At 56.0% G+C, this 12,066-nt stretch overlaps 1 protein-coding gene across 1 annotated transcript in view; it reads left to right on the forward strand.

The window, feature by feature from the left end:
- The window catches only part of LOC111170796 (centrosomal protein of 78 kDa-like), a 56,053-nt gene that overhangs the window by 11,386 nt on the left and 32,601 nt on the right, over positions 1-12,066 (forward strand).

Below are 12,066 nucleotides of genomic sequence, written 5' to 3' on the forward strand. Positions count from 1 at the left end.
CCCGCCGCCTTTTACTGCACTTGTCATGCACGGGTTGGCTGGCCGGCACATTTTTCAAAATGTAATAATATGTTTATCCTTAGTAGCCGTGAAGCATAGTTCACTTGTAGTGCACAGTTTTAGGAGTTTTGACAGATGATCGCCGTCAGGCGGCAGAGCAATCCTGTCATCCCATTTGCTGCCCTTTGGCGCCAGCGCGCCTCTAGCCTCTTGGCCACTAATCTCCTCTCTGTCCCTAAGGTTTTTGCTTTTCCAGAAAGCCAGATAAATGGAACAGCAGCATGTAGCTTTTCGATTCTGTCTGCTTTGGCTCAGCAAAACCTATGTGAGATTCATCCCGGGCTTGTTTTTTGTTGTTGTTGTTTTAAATATTGATTTAGTTAGTTATTTACTTGGCTGTGCCAGGTCTTAGTTGCGGCACATGGGGTCTTCATTGGCGCGTGCAGTATGTTTTAGTTGCAGCCTGCGGGATCTAGTTCCCTGAGCAGGGATGGACCCCGGGCCCCCTGCATTGGGAGCGCAGAGTCTTAGCCACTGGACCACCAGGGAAGTCCGTCATCCCTGTTGTTGCATGTATGAGAAGCCACTCCTTTTTCTGGCTGTGTTGTATTCCATGATGCGTTTGTCCATTCGCCTGCAGGTGGCAGGACTTGTGGGATGTTTCCAGTTTTGAGGGGATCAGGAATAAAGCTGCTGTAAACATCCCAGGGCAGGTTTCCATGTGAACTTGGGTTTTTACCTCACTTGAGAAAATACTCAGGAGTGGGACTGGGATCTGTGCTAAGTGTATGTTTAACAACCCTTCTGCAGCTTAGAAATTGGTATTTTTGAGTATTGGAAGAGTTTAGAAATGCACTGTGACCCAGCACCCAGGCACTTGAAACGAAGTTGAAAGTTCATCTGGAGATGGTCACGTTGTCCCCGTCTCTGTCTTTTATTCAAGGCAGAGCAAGGCCACAGATTTGTAACCCTTGTAAGGAAGGCCTCGTGTGTCCAGGCCCTGGCAGGACCTGGCTTTCTAGTGGTGGGCGGTTCTGAAGTGGAGAGAGCGTCTTTCCCTTGCTGGCCGGACCTCGCTTGGCAGGGTGTGGGGTGTGCTACCTGCCTGGCCGGGCACTCTTTCTGTTGGTCAGCAGCCGTTCCTGGTGTGTCTGTCCTACTACCAGGCAGGCGGTCAGGGGCCCTAGTGAAGTGCTTAGCGAGCCGCAGCCTTCCCAAAGCTTTGCGGGTAATGTCTGCTATCCTCCCATTTCCCTGCTGAGGAATTTTGCTTTCTCATGGGAAGTGAGGGGGCAGTACTTTATAAGAGTTCATATTTTGTGATGACTCGATGCTGAATACATTAAGAAAATGGGCTTCTTCCAGAAGCTTAACTTCTTAGAAGGTCAGATTACTCATGTGACCGCACGTTTGAAATGAGTGAGCTTGTTTGTTCATTGATTCATTCATTCTGCAAGCACCTCCTGGATATTTAGAGTGAGTGTTCCAGGGGGCGCAGAGGACAGTAGACAGTATCCTTTTTTTTGATTTTTGAATTTTATTTAATTTATTTTTTTATACAGCACATTCTTATTAGTCATCAGTTTTATACACATCAGTGTATACATGTCAATCCGACTCGCCCAGTTCAGCACACCACCATCCCCACCCCTCTGCGGCTTTCCCCCCTTGGTGTCCATACATTTGTTCTCTACATCTGTGTCTCAACTTCTGCCCTGCAAACCGGTTCATCTGTACCATTTTTCTAAGTTCCACATACATGCATTAATATACGATGTTTCTTTTTCTCTTTCTGACTTACTTCACTGTATATGACAGTCTCTAGATCCATCCACGTCTCAACAAATGACTCAATTTCATTCCTTTTTATGGCTGAGTAATATTCCACTGTATATATGTACCACAATTTCTTTATCTGTTCGTCTGTCGATGGGCATTTAGGTTGCTTCCATGACCTGGCTATTGTAAATAGTGCTGCAGTGAACATTGGGGTGCGTGTGTCTTTTTGAATTATGGTTTTCTCTGGGTATATGCCCAGTAGTGGGACTGCTGGATCATATGGTAATTCTGTTTTTAGTTTTTTAAGGAACCTCCATACTGTTCTCCATAGTGGCTGAACCAATTCACATTCCCACCAACAGTGCAAGAGGGTTCCCTTTTCTCCACACCCTATCCAGCATTTGTTGTTTGTAGATTTTCTGATGGTGCCCATTCTAACTGGTGTGAGGTGATGCCTCATTGTAGTTTTGATTTGCATTTCTCTAATAATTAGTGATGTTGAGCAGCTTTTCACATGCTTCTTGGCCATCTGTATGTCTTCTTTGGAGAAGTGGTTATTTAGGTCTTCTATCCATTTTTGGATTGGGTTGTTTGTTTCTTTAGTATTGAGCTGCGTGATCTGTTTATATATTTTGGAGATTAATCCTTTGTCCGTTGATTCATTTGCAAATATTTTCTCCTATTCTGAGGGTGACAGTATTCTTATTCTCAAAACTTATGAACTAAGGATGGTAGGTGATCTATAAACACAGAAGTTCAGCTGAGGTGTAGTGCCCCGTATATGGGATCAGCTGAGGTCCCAGAGAGTGGGGCTGCGAGATTTGCCCTGGGGGAGGTGTGGGTGGCTTCTCTGAGGAGGGAGCACCCGCAGGAGGAAGGCCAGCCACAACCAGGAGGAACAGCCACAACCGCCTGTACGCGGAAATGTCCAGCCTCCAAGATGGGCTTTTGCGCAATTGACAAATAGGAGGGCGGGGTGCAGGGCGAGTTTTGTTCCTTCTGTGACTGAGAGTTCCCAGATATCTACTTATAGCTCACGGTGGCATTTCTAAAGCAGGATGGTCCTTCTTTTGGTGGGAAAACCGGGTCTCAGCTCAGGAGGAAGCAGGTGGTATCTTCGGCTGCCTGATGGCAGGGCAGGAGCCAGCGAGGGCGTGCAGTGGTCCTTCCCCTCCGTGACTCACTGAGGCTGTGGGCGTGGAGCGGCCCCAGCATGACTGTCTCCACCTGATTCTGGCTTCCTCTTGAGAGCCCACGAGTCTCTGATGAATGCCCGCTGAGCAGTCATGCCTTTCACTCCACAGTGAGTAGTAGCTGACGTGGGCGGCTGAGTGAGCCATCCCTCCCCGTGACTCAGAAAACATTTTCTGATCTGACCTCTGCTGGTGTGAGTCCTGCCTAATCTGAGCTCAGATGGAAGGCAGGTTAACCCTTTGAGGACTTTCCGTGGGTGAAGTAGCCTCTTTAAAGAGGAAGGGATCACGGGGAAAAGCCTGGTATTCCGTATGTACGTGCCTGTTAGCTTTCATACTTTGGTCCCTAACATCCAAATGCCACCTGTATACTCTGTTCCTGGTGGGAGAGGCCAGAGGCAGCTGGCCCTTTGGATATTCACTAGGCAGGAGGCGGCTGAGAGCTGCAGGGGACCCGCCCCCAGTCTACCTCTAGGAGCTGCGTCCTTTTTTCCTTAATTAAATTAAACTTTTTATTTTGAGATTATCGTAGATTCTTGCACAGCCATCAGAAATAAGTTGGACACATCCCACGTTCTCTTTACTCAGTTTCTCCCAATGGTGGCATCTTACAAAGCTACGCACCGATGTAATGATTTCATTGGCATTGGTACAATCAAGATACAGAGTGTTTGGTGTCCCTTTTGAATTCGGGGACCTGTAGGGTGCGACTGGCTGTGTCTGCACATCCCTGGGTCCCAGGCCCGGTGCACGTCTCCCAGGAAACCCCTCTCCTCCCTCTTTCTTTCTGCCGTGTCCTCCTCTTGTGGTCCTGGCACTCTTCTCTCCCTGGCTGTGGGATGACAGTCCTGTTTCCTTCCTCCTACTCAGGGTGCGGCCTGGAGGCCTCTTTGGCATCTTCTCTGTTCCTTCAAGCTGTCCCTGCCGTTCCCACCAGCCGGGTCTTCTGCCATGCCTGTGGCGTCGAGCGGTCCCAAGGGTGTTAACAGAGGATGTGCCGGGTGCCTGTCCATGGTCCTCCACAGCTCACACGTGGCTCTGTAGTGCCTCCCTCACCGCCCACCTTTCTTGTTCCTTCCCAGACTCTCTCTCCCCACCCACGGCCACTGTCGCGGTGCCTAGCCCGGGGCTCTGTTCCTCGGTGCCCCTGTGTCAGACCGGGCCCTCTTCCTGTCCAGGTCACCTGGCAGGGCTGCCAAGTCACAGGTTCCCGTGAGCTGCAGTTGGGAGGTCGGAGGCTGTGTGCTTCACTGAAGATTGACCTTGGATGACGATGCCTTCTCATCTCTGAGGGGCTTCCGTTTGAATCCCCTCAGTTAGTCATGGGGGGCGTGGCCGATGTGGGGAAAGCATGTCAGACTCACACCAGGTGCACGGTCAGCCGGTGTGTGAGAGAGGTTACCTCTGAGAACGCTGGTCCTTTAAAAACCAGACGCATCTTTTCCTGGGTGGAGAAGGGGTTTTTGCAGGCTGTGTGCTGGGGGCGGGGGACTGCCACAGGGTGGTGCCCAGGGGGACGGTGGGAGTCGTGGGGCTTGGGGTGGGGAGCTCTCGTGAAGGATTTGCACGTCCCATGGTGGTGGTGGCTCACGTTTCCCCTGGTGTGCAGGTGGCTCCCTGGCATCTGCTCTGTGCTCACCCTGTGGGCTGAGTGAGGCACCCACTGGGGAGCAGGTGCTGGGGCCGCAGGACACGCTGGGCCCACACCTGGTCTGGGACAGACACCAGGTGAAGGGGCGGGACAAGGGGAGGAGGAGCCGTGCTGGGTCTTGTGGGTTTTGTGTCTTTTTAAATAACAGCTTTGTCGAGATAGCATTCACACACCACAGAACTCACCCATATGAAGTGTACAATTTAATGGCTTTTACTTTATTCACAGAGCTGTGCAGCCTTCACCTCTGTCTAATACCAGAACATTCCATCAGCGCAAAGGGCCCGCAGTCCCCTGCCCCAGCCCCTGACACTAGGAACCCACTCTCTGTGTCTGTGGATCTGCCTGTTCTGGACGTTTCCCATCAGTGGAATCACACACTGTGTGTCCTTCTCTGTCTGGCTTCTCTCACTGAGCATTGTGTTCTCAGGGTCCGTCCACGTTGTTGTGAGTGTCAGGGCTTCACCCCTTTGCACAGCTGAGTGATGCTCCCGTGTGCATGGCCCAGGTCGTGGGGTCTCGAGGCCCCTGGAGAGGCGGTCATTTGGCTTGGTCCTGGGGTGGGGTGATGCCAGTTGCACTGATACGGTGCTAACAGGACCCCTTGCTGGAGTGGGAGACAGTTGGAAGGCTGGGGGCGCGGCTCGCCTTGGCCTTTGAGACTGCCGGGTGGAGGCCGTGCTGCCGCTTGTCGCTCAGGGAGCACGCGCAAGTCCTTCTCCAGCTGTGCCCCCTCGGAAGGGCTTCCTCCATCCCTGGGATTTCCCTCCCTTGCCGTCACAGCCTCGGCCTCAGGCCGGACTGCTCTGCGGCAGTAAAGCATTTTCTTTGGTGAGGGCGAGAAAAGTTGTGGTGGTGAACTTTTGGTCGTCGCGTTCCCCTATCCCACCGGGGTCACTCCACTACGGCCCCTCCACGCACACACCCGACGTCAGGCACTCAGCACTTGCAGCAGCTCCTTGGGTGGCTGGGCGGCCTCTTAAATGTGGGCTAGTTTTGGATTGAAGCAACTGAAATGGTCTTGTCACCCCTGGAGCCCCTGTGGCGCCCCGTCTTCCTGTGGACACACCTATGCCCGTCCTGCAGAAGGATGGCTGCCCGGACAACAGGACATCCCAGCCTGTCCTGGCTCTGCGCAGACTAGCTTCCGTGAGCTGCGGACCCAGGCATGGAGCTCAGGTTCAGGGTCAGGTCTGGAAATGCTCCCGCAGGTGCGGCGGTAGGTGAGGGGGCACACAAGCCACGTGTGTGCCCTTGTGGGAGCCATGTGACGAGTCAGAAGGAGGAGGCGAGGTACGTTTTCATAGCATTGTACATAACCGAGTATAGCCCAGACACGACGTTTTCAACGTGCCATTTAAAGAATTACTGAAGGGCAGTTTTACTTTGTGTGTGCACGCACACCTTGTCTTAGAAATCTGCGTGCATCTTGTGCTCACAGCACACGCCACTGGAGTGGGCCAGCGCGCACCATTGCCCCTCATCCAGGTGGCCAGGGGCCGCTGTGGGCACAGTGAGGCTCTAGACCCCTCTCCCTCTTGGCGGCTCCTTCCTTGGACCCTGGTCATCGGGGCCCCTGTGTGCACAGCGGGTCCCACCCGCCCGGGTCAGGGCCACGGGCCCACCGTGTCCTGCACTGTGTCTGTGGCCTGGGAGCCATGGGCCCACTCCCTCTTCTCTCTTCCTCCTCCAGCTGGACTTTGGCCTCATGGGATCCCGGCAGCCCCTTCCTGTTTTCCCATGTTGACTGCTCTTGCAGTGCGGGTCTCGCGGGCAGGGTTTTGCGATGCGGCTCAGTCCCAATACCAGCCTGGTTTGTCAGCCTGGCCCGGGGGGAGAGGGCCGGGTGGGCGGTGGGAGGAGAGCCTTCTTCCTGGCTCTCTCCTTTACATCGCTTTACCAGGTGGTTCCCAACCTTGGCCTGGCTTGTCCTCAGGTACGGTCCTGTGACCAGGCAGCACCCCCTTGCTGGGGACCTGTGGATGTCCAGGGCTGACTGTGGACGAGACCCGTATGATGCTCCACAGCCAGTCTCTCTGCCACCCCCGCCCCTGTGTGAAATGCACTCATTTTCAAGTGAAAACCTGTTCACTTCTTGAGTACTCAGGCCCACGGCCCTCCCCCTCCCCCTTCACCCCCTGCTCCCTCTCCCTGGCGAGTGCGTGCTCCCCAGTGGGGCTGCAGGCTGAGAGATGCTCCCCAGCGGGGCTGCAGGCTGAGAGGTGAGGCTGAGTGCCTTCACTTGCCTCCCAGATGGAGAGCCTTCTGTGGATTTTCCACTCCTCCAGCCAGATCTCTGCTCTCAAAGCCCGGCCACTGGGAGAGGCAGAGAGACAGCCGGCAGACCTCCCACCGTGTTCCATCTCCTGTGCCTTTGACTCTTCCCACTGTGCTTCTCCACTTTGGGAAGCAGTGCGTGCATCCCACCCTGGCCGCTCTGTCCCACTTGCCTTGGCCCCCACCCCAGGGCTCCAGAGGTGTGCAGAGCCTCGGGGAAGAAGGCAGCGACCCCCAGCCCGCAGGCAGTGTCCCCTGCAGCCTGCTGGGGAGTGGGGACAGTGGACAGAGTCCCAGGGTGCTGCCCCTCGACACCTCCTGGGCACTCGTGCCCTCAGCAGACGGTGATAGAGCAAGAGTCCCTGCTGGCTTCAGGCTGGTGGTTCTCTGAGTGGGGCCCCGGGCCAGCAGCCTCCCCGCCAGCTGGAACTGGTTAGGAATGCGGGTTCCTGGGGTCCAGACCTGCTGATTCTGAAACTTTGTGGATGAGCCCAAGAACTCCACACTGACCAGGGATTATGATGCTCATCCCAGTGTGATGTCCCTGCCTCGGAGGCCCCCTGGGTCCCGGCGTCTTCCTGCTGCAAGTGGGAAGAGGAGGACGGAGTCCACGTCTTGTCTCCTCCCTAGTCTCTGCCCCCTGCCTCTCGCCGTGTCCTCCAGGGACGATTTCTCCAGATGTCGTGCCCCTGTCACCGTGAACCAGCCTGCGTGCTCAGGGGTGGGCTGTGCCCTGGCAGCGAGTACCCAGGAGACCTCCTATCCAGGCTCCTCACGCCGGGCACAGGGCATGCGGGGACGAGCAGGGTCAGAGGCAGACCTGCGGGCGTCCGGGTGGAGTTCCTGTTCCCACACCTGTCCTCACGGTCAAGGAGGAGGCAGCGGCCTGCCAAGTGGGACAGCCAGACTCCCCAGCCCCGTGGGCGGCCCCCACCCTCACCTGAGCTGGGCGGGGCGTGGGGGGAGCAGACGGGACGGGCTTGGTGGCGGCTCAGGCCTGATGACAGCCCCCAGCTTGCGCACAGCGCGCTTTTTCAGGCGGGAACGGTTGTGCTTATTGCGGCTGTTTTCCCAGGACCCCGGAGTGAGGCCACCGGCTCTGTGGTGAGCAGCATTCCGCTAAGCCTCTGCGCGGCTTCCTGCGGAGGCTCTGAGGCTGTCAGTGAGAAGGGCCTGGGTTAGTCAGTGACTCAGCAAGCAGCCAGCAGCAGGCCGGGGCTGTGGCTGGGATGGGGAGGCCGGGCGTCCTGTGCAGCGAGACCAGGGCTGGCCTCAAACCCCGGAGTTCCAGGGCTCCCCCGGGGGAGGAGGTGTGGGTGCTCCTAAGCGTGGGCTTCCTCAGGGCTGTTCTCAGTCGGACCTTTCTGGATCGGCTTCTGGCGTCGCTCTGTTCTGAAGGCCTGTGAAGCAGAAGAGGCCACAGCCGAGAAGCTGTGAGAGTTTCTGAATCATCGATGGTGATCAGGGCATCTTAAATCATATGACTCAGGACAGTCACTGGAAGCTGGCCAGTTCCTAAAGCAGCATCCTGAGACTGTAGGAGGCACGTCATAAACTGTTTCCTTCCTTTCGTTCTGGTTTTAAAGCTTGGGAAAGCTTGAGTTCATCTCATCACGGATGAGACCACATTCCAGGCCCCTGTCTTCCCAGGTCTGTGTGATGCGGCCTGAGACGCGGTGGCTCGGCCAGGGCTGTGGCCTGCGTGCCGTGAGGGCCCCTGCCGCCCCTGCAGAGGAGCGTCTCTGAGGCACGTCCAGCCTCCTGAGGGGGCCGAGGGAGGGAGCGCAGTCCGAGCCAGCACGGGGCTGCCACGTGGTGCACGCTCAGGCACACGCACGTGCTCACGGGGTCCTTCCAGAGGGTGCACGCTGTTTAGTCACTCCACAGTGGTGACCGGAATGAGACTCTCCTGGGTGCTGTCATGTCCTCCCGTGGCTCTAAGACTTGTTCTTATGGGCTGTGCTCGCAGGGTGTAGGGTATCCGCCTAAACGCAGACATGAATTTAGCAGCTTGAGATGACGCACACTGATGACCTTCCGTGGTTTCTGAGGGCAGGGATTCAGAGCAGGCGGGCCAGGGGATTCCGGCCGAGGGTCTCTCAGGAGGCTGCAGCAGGGGCTTCAGCCGGGGCTTCCCCATCCGAAGGCCGGACCAGGCGGGATGCCTGGCTTCCAGGAGGCCCCTCCCGTGGCTCCTCTGCATGTGGGCCCCGCAGGGCTGCTGAGGCTCCTCAGTGCATGGGGGCCAGCTCCCCTCAGGAGGAGTGTGATGCAGGAGAGTGTTGGTGGAAAGTTCTAGACCCTCCTCCTCATCCTGTGGCTACCTCAGTGCCTTGTACACTGTGCTCTGTACGTTTGTCTCTGAGCAGACCCTGCGGGAAGCGTGGCATCTTCTCTGCTTTCAATGGGTACAGGAGCCCAGGGAATTCAGGGCTGCCAGGACTGTCTGTCTGGACTCACTGAATGTTGTGGACCAGAAACAGAGTCTGTCGGCCACATGAGTGTCTTAGATGCTCAGTATTTCCCTACTGAGGTGGAGGTGCTTTTAACAATGCCACGCATTTCCTCCTATAGATTGTGTTGTGGTTTTTTGTTTGTTTTTCGCCGCGCCATGCAGCTCGTGGGATCTTAGCTCCCCAACCAGGGATTGAGCCTGGGCCCTCGGCAGTGAAAGCACAGAGTCCTAACCACTGGACCGCCAGGGAAGTCCCTGTTGCTGTTGTTGATAGCTGTTTTGAGGTGTAATTCCCACACTCTTCACCTCATCCACCTAAAGCGTGCCGTTCCCTGCTTTGTAGTGTATTCGTTGAGTGCAGTCGTCACTACTACCAATTTTAGAACGTTCCATCACCCCGAGAGGAAACCCCATCCCCATTAGCATCCCTCCCATCCCCCTCCCCAGCCCCTGACAACCAGGAACCCACTCTCTGTCTCTGTGCACTTGCCTGTTCTGGACATTTCCCATCAGTGGAATCACACACCCTGTGTATCCTCCGTCTGGCTTCTCTCACTGAGCATCGTGTTCTCAGGGTCCATCCATGTTGTAGCGAGTGTCAGTGCTTCACTCTTTTTCGTGGATGGATAATATTTCAGTGTGTGGAGGGACACATTTGTTTATTCGTTCATCTGTTGATGGACATTTGGGTGGTTTCCACCTTTTGGCGGTTGTGAATCACGCCTCTGTGAACATTAATGTTCGGGTTTTTGGCGTGGTTTTTTTTTTTGGCTGCATTGGGTCTTTGTTGCTACGCACGGGCTTTCTCTAGTTGGGTGTGTGGGCTCTAGTGTTTGTTGCAGTGCGCAGGCTTCTCATTGCAGTGGCTTCTCTTGTTGCGGAGCACAGGCTCTAGACACGCGGGCTTCAGTAGTTGCAGCACGCAGGCACTGTAGTTGTGGTGCACGGGCTTCGTTGCTCCCTGGTATGTGGGATCTTCCCGGACCAGGGCTCGAACCTGTGTCCCCTGCATTAGTAGGCAGATTCATAACAACTGCGCCACCAGGGAAGCCCAATGTTCAGGGTTTTGTGTGGACGAATATTCTCATTTCTCTTGGGCAGACACCCAGGAGAGGAATTGCTGGGTCATTTGCTAACTGTTTAACCTTTGAGGAGCTGCCAGACTGTTTTCCAAACCCAGCTGTCCTCACTGTTTTCTGCCATTTGCCAGGAGGCCTTGGGGCCGATTGTTCCCATCAGTGGTTCTTCTCCAGGGTTTCTGGGTCAGCAGTGGCGCTGAAGCTGCGGGTCAGTTCCCCCGTGTCGGGAACCACTGGTCTGCAGGGCTGTCCTGTGCTGGACTGCACAGACGGCACGTGCTCCATCTCCCGCCCCCGGCCTTGTCTAAGTAATATGTGTTCAATGGATATTTACTGCTCCGTCCTTGGTAAGTTGAAGGATATTATTAAGAACGATAGAAGATTGGTTTTTTCCTTTGCCTTAAAAAATAAGATTCTGGGCAAAAGGTCACATACAGTAATTGTATTTACAAACGTCCAGAATGGGCAAATCCACAGAAACAGAGAGTGGATTAGTGTTGTCAGGGGCTGGGGAGGGGATTGAGGCGCGTCTGCTAATGGGGTGATGGGATGTTCTGGAACTGGATAGAGGGGATGGTTGCCCAGCTCTGAATGTATTAAAACCCACTGAAGTGTATACTTGAAGCGGGGGCCCATTCTGTGTGAATTATAGCTCAGTAGGGCTGCTGTTGCAAATATGAGGCTTAGGACACAAAGGGTGTTTCCGGAGTTGTTTGACCTGTTAGGACCGCTGCGCCGTGGGGGCCCCTGTCCTGGGACCTTCCGGGCATCCGTGCCCTGGCCTGTAGGGGCTCTGCCGGCATTGCCGTCCTCCACTGTGAAGTGTGGAAATGGTGGCCTGGTCTGAGAAGGGCAGTCGCTGTCCCGGGGAAGGGCTGGCAGCTCTGGGCCTGACCATCTCACCTCCGGCTTCAGCCCGTGCTCTTCGCGGGCCCTCCTCTGGCTGTACATCTTCTTCGAGGCCCCTCCTCACCGTGATAGGAACCTTCACCGGCGGGGCGGAGGTGCAGTCTAGAGTTACAGACCGTCCACATGATGTGTCGTCCTCACTTGTTTTGTGCCAGGTCTTGGGTTAGCTGGCCGCCAAGACCCTGGCGAAAGGCCAGAGCGACCCCTGATATGCTCCTCGGGGAAAGCAGCGAGGCCAGCCCACCGGGTGCAGTGAGGCCAGGAGAGCGCCGCCGTGGCCGGGAAGGAGGACCGCTGCTCGCCCGCTCCCGGTGGTTGCACGAGTGGTGTTTCCCCATTTTACAGATGGAGACCGAGGCCTGCGGTGGTTCAGGGACTCAGAGGCAGACCTGTGGCTTCCAGGCTGCAGGAGCGCCCAGGGGAAGTCCTGGGGCAGGAGGGTCGGGGGCTTCGAGTCCGTCCCGGTCCCTTCCCCGCAGCCCACTGGGCGGCAGGGCGCTGCAGGAACAGGCGCTCCAGGACCCAGCGTGTCCCACGTGGCAGGACATGGCCCCAGCGCTGTGGGTGGAGCTCTCTGGTAGGTCCCGCGAGTCGAGTAGTCCTGGGGGCTGCAGCACCCGCCCCCTGTGATCGCCCCCATCACCGGAGTGGGGAGGGACAGCTCTGAACCCTGTCCAGGACGTTTAAACCCCACGATGCCGCTCACGAAATCATTGAGACCAT

The sequence above is a fragment of the Delphinapterus leucas genome, chromosome 1 (assembly GCF_059928025.1).
Source record: "Delphinapterus leucas isolate spDelLeu-1000000601 "Yukka" chromosome 1, BTC_Dleu_Yukka2, whole genome shotgun sequence".
Lineage (NCBI taxonomy): Eukaryota > Metazoa > Chordata > Mammalia > Artiodactyla > Monodontidae > Delphinapterus > Delphinapterus leucas.